The sequence below is a fragment of the Psittacula echo genome (genome assembly GCF_963264785.1).
Source record: "Psittacula echo genome assembly, chromosome: 13".
NCBI lineage: Eukaryota > Metazoa > Chordata > Aves > Psittaciformes > Psittacidae > Psittacula > Psittacula echo.
This window is the reverse complement of record NC_137749.1, coordinates 7,234,420-7,247,087: the sequence shown is the minus strand read 5'-3', so window position 1 is coordinate 7,247,087 and position 12,668 is coordinate 7,234,420. Positions and strand designations below refer to the sequence as shown.

Genomic DNA, 12,668 nt, shown 5'->3' with positions numbered 1-12,668 from the left:
CAAACAGTAATTTTAGATTAGATTAGGATGAATACTCTCCAGGCTATGTGTTTGATTAATTTCAGAGATGCTGGAACTGGTTATGAAAATGAGTTTGCTTCAGATTAATTCAGGAACCACACGTCAACAGCACATGAACAAATCAGCATCCTAAAGGAAAGCCTTTAACTGTTCAACTGAAACAGAGGTGGGTTTTATTTTGCTTCTGATCTCAGAAAGCAACATATCAGCCCCCCTGGGCCTGACAGTCTGATTCACAGTAGCATTCATATGGAGAAATGCACTTCTAAAGCCTACCATGCATTCAATAAGCAAGCTGAGATCAATGGGATCTAAACACATAACAGAGGTTGAACACTTCTAAGTGTTAAGTGTCTGCCCTGAATCAGGACTATAACATACAATCTAAGCACACTTTAAAAGCGGGTATGTCATGTCAGAATGATTAACATCGGAAGTGAGATCAGAGAAGGGAATTATTACTGCTATCCCTGGCATCTTTGAGGACTGAAAGCTGAACTCAATGGTGACAGTGTCAAACTCTCCCCCTACACACACCACTTAAAGAGAGTTTAAGAAATAACATGCCAAATCACTATGACATTAGTTTGCAACAGCTAGATACGTTTTTTCCCCAATGCTTTTTATTAACTGCTCCAGGGTAAAAACTAAACTCTTTTTGGAATGTTCCACAGAATCTCTATACCAATTAATTTTTTATGAGAGGAAAATATATCAAATTAGGAGATACTTTAGAAAGCCCTGTTTACTATGCCAAAATTTGTCAGCTTCAGCCACAGCAATTTGTCATCTCCCCTGCTCTCAGTGCCTTGCTTCCGCCATTACATCATGGCAGGAACTCGCAATACAACTACTCACATTAACACACACACCTTCAGTACTGCAAAAGAGCTCATGAAAGTCATTAGCTCTCTAGTCTCTCCAAAACTAAAGCCCAACAACAAAGACAATGAGGAACTGGGATGAAATGTCCTGCTGACTGCTCCAGATTACTTCCTCTCCCTCGTTTAATTAGTGAATTGACTGCCTCAGTGTGCAACACGCTGATTCCACTCCAAATCACTTGCTGCTTAAAGTTACTCTTCACTGTGAAGCAAGACGATGTACTGACACTTCAGGATCACAGAAACACTGACATTTTGATCACAACAACAACATACATGCAGCTGCTTCCTAGCCCAACACAGGCTCAAAGACAATTGGCCAGTACTTAACCCTTAAACACCCTGCACAGAGGTCCCGTGGGTCTTGCAAGCTCATCTTACAGCACGTACATACACAGCAAGCTGCCAAACCCCCAAGATAAAACTCCCACTCCAAAATTAAAGCCAGTAGCACTGTCTCAAAGACGCACAACACACCAGAATACAGATCAGCTTACCAAGGCCTTAACTAACGAACGAGCAAGGAAAATGATTGTCTGGCATTATTCTCCACGAATGATAAAATGAGGAATTCAAGTAAATGTTTAGTTGCTCCCTTTGGTTTTTAGCTTTAAGGTAACACACTAAACCACCAGCTTGAGATGGCACTAACAGAAGGTAACATTGATTGTCCTATTTACTGGGAAGTTGCTGAGGCAGAAATCTAAATGCTAAGCTTTAGTATCTAATCAAAAACTAGTGCAATGGAAATGACATGTGTTAACTGATACTCAGCAAAATATCAGAAACAGAAGTCACCAAAAACCTGCACTTCTTTATAAAGCCAGATGTAGCTGCAACGTGACAGCAGACACATGGAAGATGCTGCATGAGGTGACAGGGGCCCCAATAAGGGAGAAAGCAGAAATAACCCCACCTGAAAGCACCAGCAAACAACTCGCTCCTGGCTCAGTGTGTAATATTCACCTTCAAAGATGCTTTCAAAGGCAGTAAATGGCCACTTTTGGTTTAAATTCTACCTGGCTTCACATGGTGATTGGTGACTCAATGCCTTAGGAAAAGCCTTCCCTCGGTGCCCACAGCACATTCACTGCAGGTTTTAGATAATTTGCTTCACTGCATAACTAGTCTGGAAAGATGTGGTTTTCCCCTTACTGAATCCTATAAAATTCCCTACTTAATAATTTAGCTTTTTATCCCCATTTTGTCTGAAGATTTAAGGCTTGTCTCATCACTGAGCTGCTAGCAAAATTAATTCAGGGAATATAGTCATAGCTGGATTAAAGCCAAGGAAATAATGCATTCACTTGTAGTGCCACTTGCATCCAAGAATCTCCAGCACTTTCCAAACAGCCGTGAATTAAGCCCCAAGCCCTGGTAGCCAGGCTGCTGCTTGTCTCTCACAGGAGGAAGGCAGAGGGAGTCATCCTCAGCTCCGCAGCATGGGGCAGCTGTGAGGAAGAAGCCAAGTTTTCCTGCCCTGGGACAAGAAAAGCTATTCCATGTTCCTCCCCACTGCAGCAGAGGATCCAGCTTACAGGACTTGGCTTTTTCTGGGAACTGAACTCAGCTTCTCGTCACTCACAGAGGGTGACAGCGGGGCTGCTTTCTATGCTGCTAAATGCAGACCTCTTTGCAACCTCAGGCAGAGAGCAGGAGGGGGCTAATGGGGCTTCTGTTCCTGCCACCTTTGTTTCCTTTCTATTTACTCTGCTAAAAGAGTCTTCTAGCAATTGCTCTTTTATTCAAGTTTATGACCTCCAAGTTGGGGACCTCAGTGCAAGAGCTTACTATTTTGGGATGTGCATCTGTGCCTGTGCACAGGCAATTGCTGGAAAACTTAAGCACATACAGAATATACAGTACATCACTGCAGTGAACAATGTTTACTGACACACCTTGACTTCAATCCAGAAATGCTAGTGGGGAGGTGAGACTGGCCTCTGACAAACTGCTGCATTGAAGCCTTGCCCCCAGACAAGCCAAGACCAGCAGTTAGTTTTGCCTTTTGCACACCATGTAAAGCCTAAGGGCTCACATAATGACAGTGTCTGAAGTCAGGCCCTGAAGTCAAAAGGTCTCCATATCCAGCCTTGGGGTTTCTGCCCAACCCCGGAGCCAGCAGACCTGGCTAACCTTTGCGGTCAGGGCCAGTAAATCCCCTTCTCCAAGGAAAGCTGGTGGATCCAGGCCCATTCTCTCTTCTCAGTTCCAGTAAGGAGATTGCCAAATTCTGTTCCAGAATATACAAAACTATTTTGTTCTTTATTACTCACTGCTTTCAGGGCTGTCTCCTACCTGTCCTCACTTAGGAATCTCTCTTACACCTTCCAGGTCAGGCTGCAGCCTTCTGTCTGGGCTGCAGAGAGAGAGCAGATGGCTCTAATTGGCTGCATGGGTACAGATAAGGAAGAGTAGGCCTTTCTTTAGAGCCTCTTTCTTGCCAGCTACTGCACAAAGCATACAAATTCCACCTCCCCATTTTCCTATTCAGATGTACAGATACCAAAGAACACTTCAGCTGAAAATGTAATTGTGGTATCTCCTCGAGCTCTACCTGACATTACTTGCAGACCCCTAGCTGTGATGATACACTGGCAAAGACCTCAGTACAAGCTGGCAACCCAAGTACGCAACCCTCAGCTCTGCAACAGATTTTGAGAGTCCAATAAAAATCTGAGGTTTTTGATCACTATTTAGCCTAAGCTGAAGTTATGCAACTGCTCTTCTGCTTGCAGCAGAGCTGGCAGCATCCTTAATCACTTGGAAGACTCCTTCCTGAAAAGTCATTTTTCTTCTGTCACCGAGGCACAGCTGCAATCTCCAAAGACACTCAAGGTGCATACACAAGTGTACAAATAAAGCTGTGAATAAAGTGGGTGCACAGTCTTCAGCTTTGGAATGAGACTGTTCTTACCCCCAAAATGCCACAGCAAGAGACTTCTGCACAGTGGACTCCATGCTGCCTGTTGGATCAAGAAATAATGATCAGCCCTAAAGGACCCTGGTGCAAGATCCACATTCACAGCATCCATGGCCGGAGCTACCACTGTGTATTTGCTCAGCCCAGCTCTAACTCTGCCTTAATCCTCCAAGTTTACACAGCTCTGAGATGTCAGAAAGCACGTGGGGGAGGCTGGGGTTGCAAATGCCTTTCAGACACAGGGAACACTTGCTGAGCCTGAAAAAAGGTGGAAAACCCACACAGGTAGATGAAAAACCTTGAGCGTGCTGCAGGGGTGTAGAGGACAAAAATACACCTACAGTTAATAAAATAACTACCCTCAGCCCTCAAGCATCCATTCAAAACTCAGCCCTGGTGTGAAATCAAGTCCATTACAAGCCCCTGTCCCCAGGGCCTGTCAGACATTGCGAGGCTCATGCAAGGCCTGGTTATAGTGCTCCTGCCAGACGGCCTCTGCCAACTTCGCAAGATTATATGGGCTGATTTCCCAGTAGGGGAACAGCCTCCAGCCTCTCTCTCCACAACTCTTCACTGCAGCACTTACTCCTTAAGCTGAGGAACGTGAAATATCCCACTGAACATCAAACAGGAGAAGGATCCACACAAAAGAAATAAAAACCCCACTGCTGTCTCTAAAACTGACCCTGCTTGTCCCTGTTTCAGCTTCCAGCTTCTCTCAGCAAAACAGCAATGGAAAAGCCTCCGAGGATCTAAACACCATCTACCCTTGTATCAACTTCATCATGCAATTAGCATAGGGTTGTCAAATGTGTTTGTTTAATAGTTTAGGGAGAGATCCTGGCTCAGAGAGGAACTGAAACAGATTTATTTTTAATTAGGTTACTTTTAAAATATTCCTATTGACCTGATACCCAGTTAATAGAACAGCAACACAGAAACAAATGCTGACTTCATATTCTTGTGCTTTTACGTAGATAAAGCACATTACAAATACAGACAGGACCGCTACTAAGGGAAATCTGCTGTCCGTTTATTTGCATAAAGGTGGCACAGGAGACAGTAATTCAAATGGAAAGATAATACTGGAGATATACATGAGAAATTAACTTTAAGGCACGGATTTGAAGATGGGTCCGCAGAGAGAGAAACCACTGCAAGAACAGGAGCCAGCCAAGAAGAGTAGCCAACAGGCAAACGAAGAGGTGAATAATAAGGAGAGGGAAAAAAAAAAAAGGGAAGAAAAAAGGAATGGGATAAGAGGTAACTACCGGAGGGTATCAGTTAGGACCACATCAAGGTGATTTAATTTGAACTTAATACGGTGAACAGGCAGCAAATGCAAGTGGAGATCTAAAAACGAGCAGGAATGCACTTGAACAATGGGAGAGGAGAAGTTTGAGAGTTCTCTCTGGCGAGCTGGGAGAAGGAGCATGCAGTGAGGCTGCAACAGAGCTGGGACTGGCTGGCAGCACGGCACAGCAGCTCCGGATGGAAGGGCAGAGGGCACTCCAGGAGGCAGCCTGCAGCCTTGCTGGCACCTCCAGCCGCAGGCTGCCCTTCTCACGTACAGGAAAGTTGTCGCTTTTCCCCCAATATAACACGCACTTGTTTTACTTCCCCCTCCCTCTCTTCTCCCCCACTGCAAGCTTCACTGAAGATGTAACTCAAGCTCCAGCCCTTCAGCCAAAGCCACCAAAGCATTTTTTAAAAGGCAAAAAAATTAATCTAGATTCAAAGTGACTTTCTTGTCTTGACCCTACACTCAAGTAACACAATCAATATCAATTAAAATGATTCCAAATGAAACCCTTGCTTGTTTAACCTTAGACTGCAATTCTCCCTCCAAAGATGACATGTTCCAGATGAATTTGGGTCTCACTTTTTTAAAATGCATCATATTTGCTCTGCCCCTGTCACATATTTAGCTCAAGAATAAGATGACTTTCTGATCAGACAGCTTTGGAAATGTTAAAATATTGGAAGCAGCCATTGGTTTGCAGGTTTATGATACATGATTTAACTTAAAAATAAAAGTGGATGAACCAAGAAACTCGCTGTAATTGAACCAGTCAAATTTATTACCAGAGGCTGCGCTCCTGTCACCTGTGAAGAGCTGAGGAGCAAGCCGCCACTACTCTGCTAAATACCCACTTGTAATGACACCCAAGAATTAAGTCTTGCTGCTAGGACCTTGAAGACACAATGCCAAGTAGAGACACCTTGGACATCTGTCCAACACAAAGTGGCCAAAAAATGCAACAGAGAAGGTCTAAATCACTCTGCTTTTAAATGTATTTCAATCACTATGATTTTACATGGCTTTGAGTGCTCTTTTAGACCTGAATAAATAAAGTGTTGAGCAGCAACCGGTTTTAAAAGCTGGTAAGCAAGGGCTGGTACTGTTCCCTTCCTTCTCAATTACTTGAGGAACTAAAACCAGGAAAAAAAACAGTCCTGTCCCTCCCCAGTAGCATTAAGTTCCTGGAAACAGTGTTTAACAGTAATTTTGGGAACAATAAAAGGAAAAACACATAAAGCAAATATCTTCTCTTCAGTAAGAGGTCAAGGAAATCTGCATGAATGCACGCATAATGTTGTCCACTTGTTTGGTATAAATTCTTCGCCATCGCCACCACCACCCATTGGGGAGATGGATACACAAAATCTACTGGTTTAAGCTGCACTTTGCAAGCTCAAGAGGAAGCAGGGTGGCTTTTTCCCTCTCCTCCAATTTCCTCTTCAGAGCCTGCAGGAACCTCACTGCAGAGAGCTGCAACCATCTTCCTCGCTACTAACAGACATACCGTAACAGCTATTAAAACTCCCACAGGTGCTCACTGTCCATCAGAAAGGAAATGATCCCATTTTAAGCCATCAGTATTTCCTCTAGTGATGGCAGTAAATGCCCGACGAGTGCTCACAGAATTACTGTCAGCGGAAAGTATATCAGAGCAAGGGAGCTTGAATGATTGAAGGGAAGCTAGGGCACCATTTGCAGGTAGATGAAATGAGGCATACTACAGGCCCAGCCTGCCCAGCTTTCGCAGCCTGCAGGAGTGCTGAAAGGTGCTGCTGGGGGTGCACAGCGCAGCCAACCTGCCCAGCTTTCACAGCAGATGAAAGCACATTTTGGTTGAAGCTGCTTTCAGCCAGGACTGGGAACTCAGCCTGCCCAGTGTATGTAGTGCATGGAGGAGCTAGGAAAGGGCTTGTGCTTATCTGACAGCACCTACTTGTGCTTATTCAAGCAGCACTGCTGCACTGCTGGGTATGAATGCAGAGCGCGTACTTCCTGCAAACTCCCTCTGTCTTGGCAAGTGCCCTCCCAAGCAGTCGGGATGGCAACAGCACCAATGAAACCTGTTTCCCAAGTGACAGGCTATGCATAACACCTCCATTTTAAGCAATGTGATCTGGGGGACATCAACCTCGATGAACTTCCAAAGGTATCCATCAAGTAAGAGGCACGGGCGGGCACACACTCCAGGTCCAGTGGTTTGGGAAGACATTCCTCAAGCATGCCAATATTCAATGACACTGCTGGGCCCACACTGCTGATACGCAGCAATCACAAGCTTGTTTACAGAACAGCCTTTAACACTTAATCTCTACTAATTCCCCTTCTCCCCAGATTATTTAAACAGACACCCATATTGAATTCAAACAGCTCATGGTGACAGAATCAGGACCTGAAGCAGCAGCTCTTTGCTTGAAGCCAGATGTGGCCATTTTATCACTCATTTCCAATCTTGCCAGGAAGGTAATGCCAAGCCCCAGTTTCCAGCTGCACCAGCTGGCCCCAAGCTGCCGAAGGAAGAGACATGAGGGTCCTACCAGCACAAACTGATACAGCAGCTGGATGCTTTCACCACTTACAATTTTCAGCTGAACTAGTCAGAAAAACCAGGAAGGCACTGTGGAATAAAAGATGTCTCCAGCCTATTTGTCACTATTGACAGGAATGCTTCGGAATACTGTCTCTCTCTTTAAAATTAATAACAAAAGAAGCCACAACTGTTTCAAACTCTGCTGAAAGGGGGATGTCATGCTTCCATGAGCTGGACTCTGGAAATGAAGTTCAGCCAACCTGAGGCTGGGCAGATGGACTGGGCATATGGCTCATTTACCAAATGCAGGGGCCTAAATTGGTCTCCTCCATCTATGCTTCTGCATTCAAGGTTCTGATCTTCATAGCAGAAAGTATGCAGCAACCACATTATGATTGTACTGACTGTCATATGAATAGCTTCATACTTGAGACTTAAAAGATACCACTATAACCTTAGGTAGGTAGCTCAGTCATGGATTCAAGAATCTCAGGCCACACTTCTTGAGTAATTCAAAGCTTCCACCCACTAACTACAAATGTGAAGTTTTATTTTCTAGGATTTCTGATTCAACCACACGTGTCGTCTCCACTCATTTTATGGTACCTACTTTTAAAACACAGCCATGAAACTGTACTGCTCTGAAGGCAGTGGCACCTATGGAATGAAAGCTTCAGACGAATCTCTCACGTGGTGACAGCCTCAAACACATTCGCTCCACAAGTAGGTGAGGACATTTTTGAGAGACTGCTTCCAGCCTACACTCTTTATTACCACCGTCTTAGGAAAGGTGCCATTCCCAAAGACTCTGCAGTACAGAGACACGATGTTCTGCAGCAGCAGAGCAGTCTGCAAGCTTAATTTCAATTGGGGTTTGACACAGCTCACACAAAGCCAATGAAGACTCACAAATTCACTTCTGCCAACTCTACTGTAGGGGTGAGAGTCCCCAGAGGAAAAAACCAGCCATATCCTGACCCCTGGTGCTGCATGAGAGATTAATTTATGTTTAAACACTATGACACTAGAGGCATCTTTTACCAACTCTGCAGTTGCCCTCAGTGGTAGGCAACAATTTTCAGTTCAGCTGTCATGAGGTCTACAATGTGTATTAAATAATTAGTCCTCTGGTAGTTTCTTTTGGCGAGGAAACAAATGAGAAGAAATACAAATGATCCAACAAGAAGAAATACGTAGCAGCAGCCGTCTCCAGAAACAGCTGCCCACAGCACACTGCTTCAACCTAAGGGGAAAACTGAGAGAGGTGACTTCTAGCTGGTGAGAAATGCTTTTCTGAGTATCTAAATGTCACAGGGGCTAACGTAAAGTCCAGGACGATGCATCTGTGCCAACCTCGACACCCTTCTCCTCCTCAAACATGCTGCTGGAGACAAATATTGTACAGCAGAGGTCTACAGCTGTCAGTCTTGCCAGCAGCTATGTTCTCCCATGTCGAGCGGCTTAGCACACCACGCGCTCATGAGCAGCTCATCTATGACTGGTTTGCTAGAACAAACAACAAGCGACCAAATGTTTCCATATATCCTTAGGGCTTCCTAGAACAGTTCCAAATATTCTGATATCTGTGTCAGGAACCAAGCATTCATTTATATCCTAGGCAAGTGCTGAGAAAGAGGAAACACGCACAATAGTAGCAGCCAATTTGATGTATTCTGTGTTACAAAACATTTTCAGTCAGAGAGCTCAAAGGTCATTAATAGATTTTCATATGTTTACAGACAGCAGCAATTTCAAGCTCTGTAATTTTAGAACTACATGTCAGTCTCTCAACTTCCAGCTGTTATTTCAACATTAGATAATGAACACAATGCAAAGGTTACACAATCACTTGAACTGGCTTGTGCTGTAGATCCAGTTGCACAAATCATTATTAAATTCTAATTACCCATATGTTATTTTACAACTCTTATTAGAACAGCAAGGCAAATCCTCTTTATGAAAGACATCACCAGTTTAGAAAAAGAGGCCAGGAAGGTTATTCTTGTAACGTGACAGAAATGCTCCTCTCTCTCCCTCCATCACCTAAACCACTGCTGCTTTACAAGTCTCAGAAACAACGCTGCACCTTGTTAACACCACCCCAGCAGTGCACAAACAGCCATCAGCCCATATTTTGCTTAAGTGCTTTATAGATCCCTAACACAGACATTGATGCCTCCTTAAAATAATCATCTTTGATCAGAGGAGGAAATAAAAAAAGCGTTAAGGCATTGAGTGGTTACCCAGTGAAATGTCTGAATATGCTCCCACTTCTTTATACAAGTACTTAGAAACTGACACCCTCCAAAACCTACAGATTTCTCCTAAGGAGAGTGTTGTGATCTAAGTTGAAGCTTTGTGAGACATCAGGCTTCCACACTAGAGATTTTTATTTTATTTTCATTTTGGACCAGACGAAACCATGGTAATCATCTAATTTGAGCCTTTCATCATGCAGTCAAATGAGCAAAACCACCCAACTAGGAAGCAGTTTAAGGGAAAGACTGGAAGTGCCTTAGCAAACTACCCCCTTCCCAAATACAAAAATCAGCAAATTAGGTTTTGCTCTTGCCTCTTACTTCTTCCCCTCTATTCCCAGGCAGTGGGAAGTGTTACCCACTCTGGTTTATTCTGCCCAAATCCAGCTGTCAGTCACACAGCATGTAATCTTAATGGGAATTGAAGAATTTCATCCCCAAGATTTAGCTTTGAAGCAGGACAGACCAGCAACGTCCCTTTGTGCAAGTGAGGTCTCCTGTGGTGACAGCAACGCTGTGCTGGCAGTGATGTCTCTCTAATCCCCAGTGCATCCTTAGCCAGCAATGAATTTCACACTGGGAAATTCCATGCTTTGACATTAAATAATTCCAGCTGGGATTTTCAAAGGATAAGAGATAGAAGCCCAATCCCATCACATTCCAATAGGAAGCCCTTAAGGTTTGGTTTATTTTCTTTTTAAAAAGGAAACTCATATTTCATTCTCATTTCCATCCCAGTTTCCTCTGGGAGATGAAACTGAAAGCAAAGAACAGAGGGTAAGAGCAGTGCTAATAGGAAGAAAGACTTCTCTAAGACAGATGTCTTCTCTAAGACATTTGTCAGACTTCTCTGAGAAATGACAACACCAGTTCTTGGGTACATCAGTTTGTAACATGTGACACAATAAGGAGCAGATAAATCATTAACGTTCCTGAAAGGAGATCCCTACTTATGTCTGGTTAGTCTGACTTGGCACTACAGAAGAAGCAACAGAACAAACAGTCCATCAGGAGAGTAGACAATTAATGCTCAAGAGTGAACAAAACCAGCAAACTGCAGAGAGGAGAACATGTGCAGAATCAAAATTATGCGACCCACTTATCCAAGCATGTCAAATAAGGCCTCAGGCAAGCAGAGCTGACAGGACAATAACCCACTGCAGAGAACGACCTCAGCAGAGCAGGTGCCATCAATCACTCCTGGCTGCCTCATCAAAGCCAGAACAAGTTTCCATTGGCTTTGCCACTCTCTTACCATTATGTTTAGAGGATTTGTGTTTCCCCCCATCCAAGCAGGGTTAAACTGGGCCTCTGCAACCACCTCCTCAGTCCATGCTAAATGCTTAATTTTCAGATCCAGAATCCTCTATCTGCACTTCACAGACCTGGAACCGAAGGCCAGCTGCATTGTAGGACCTGTTTTCTTCCTGTCTGGAACAAGGCTTTACCAGTCACAGCTGAGAGAAAGGAGCATTCATGCAAAGTTTTCCATTTGCTGCTAGCCTTCAACTTTGAAATTCAATAGGGAATTCAGACATGATACAGAGCAGCAACTTTCATCACTGTTAACCCACTCAAATTAGTTAAGAGCCCTTGCACATCTCACAATTCACATCTCTTGAGGGCTTAACTTTGCTTCTCATTTACTGTTTACAGCACCTTGTCAATGCTAAACATCAGAGTGAGAAATACAGATGTAGCACACAACATTTACTTGTTCAAACGGGCATAACCCTTTGGCGAGAACAAAAAAAAAAAAATCTATGTGAGAAGGGTTAAGACAGAACAGATGCAACCAGAGACTCTGGAGAACAGTGTGCATGGAAGCAGGGTTTCTTGTGATTACTTCTGTCTTGTAGCTCTTAATAAGCTACATCACAGCTGACATCTCCACCAGCTATCTGCTTCCTTACGTAGATAACCAGAAACAGAAAAGCTGACACGACAATTATATTACACACACACACTACCTTAACAGCCCTCACAGCTACAACAGCACGGGCTATGGAGAGCAAGCACATCTTGAATTCTCATCCAGGCTCTGACACCAATTCTCTATGCAAGATACCCGCTTTATAAGTGGTTCTAAAAAGCACTCATAAGACCAGGTAAGAGCTGCAGCACATCTCGAAGGCATTATGATACAAAGAACTTTCAAGATGAAAAACAGAGCTAGAAAAGCATTTCACAACTACTGTTTATTATGAATAAAGCTCTCACCCCACCACAGGTGTAACCCAGGGGACTCTCAGTGCACACCTATTCGCACTGTCTATCGTACAGGCAGGCAGAGCAGGAATATACTCAGGGCATCCATTCTCTGCCACCTCCATCTCGGGAGCCTGTTGCTAAGCGACAAAGTGCCGCCGTTATCTGCAAAATCCTCCGGCTCTGCCCACCCAGACCTCGGCCCCATTCCCAAAGGCAGCACCCAATGGGCCACAGTGTCTCTCTGGTAGCCCTTGATAATCTTGCTTTCATGTGTAAAGCAGCTCTTCTCAAGGCATTCAGGGAGCCCTCTGATAGTAAAAACTGCAGATAAAAAGATAATACCAAGAATACTACAGTTCAAAAGCAGATAAAAGGGCAGAAGGGGAAATTTCACACATCAGAAGTGCTCGCTAAATACAGGAAGGTGTTTAAAACACAGGAGTTTCCAGGTATTTGTTTCCATGTGAAGGATATGGATTTCCCAAGGTCCCCACCATGTCCCAGCAAAATTATAGGTGTTAGTTGTCAGGCTGCAGCAGGA

At 44.0% G+C, this 12,668-nt stretch overlaps 1 protein-coding gene across 1 annotated transcript in view; it reads right to left on the bottom strand.

Moving 5' to 3' along the window:
* The window catches only part of FBRSL1 (fibrosin like 1), a gene marked incomplete at its 5' end in the record, with an annotated part of 531,620 nt that overhangs the window by 387,784 nt on the left and 131,168 nt on the right, over positions 1-12,668 (bottom strand). The gene's annotated exons all lie outside the window — the stretch shown is intronic.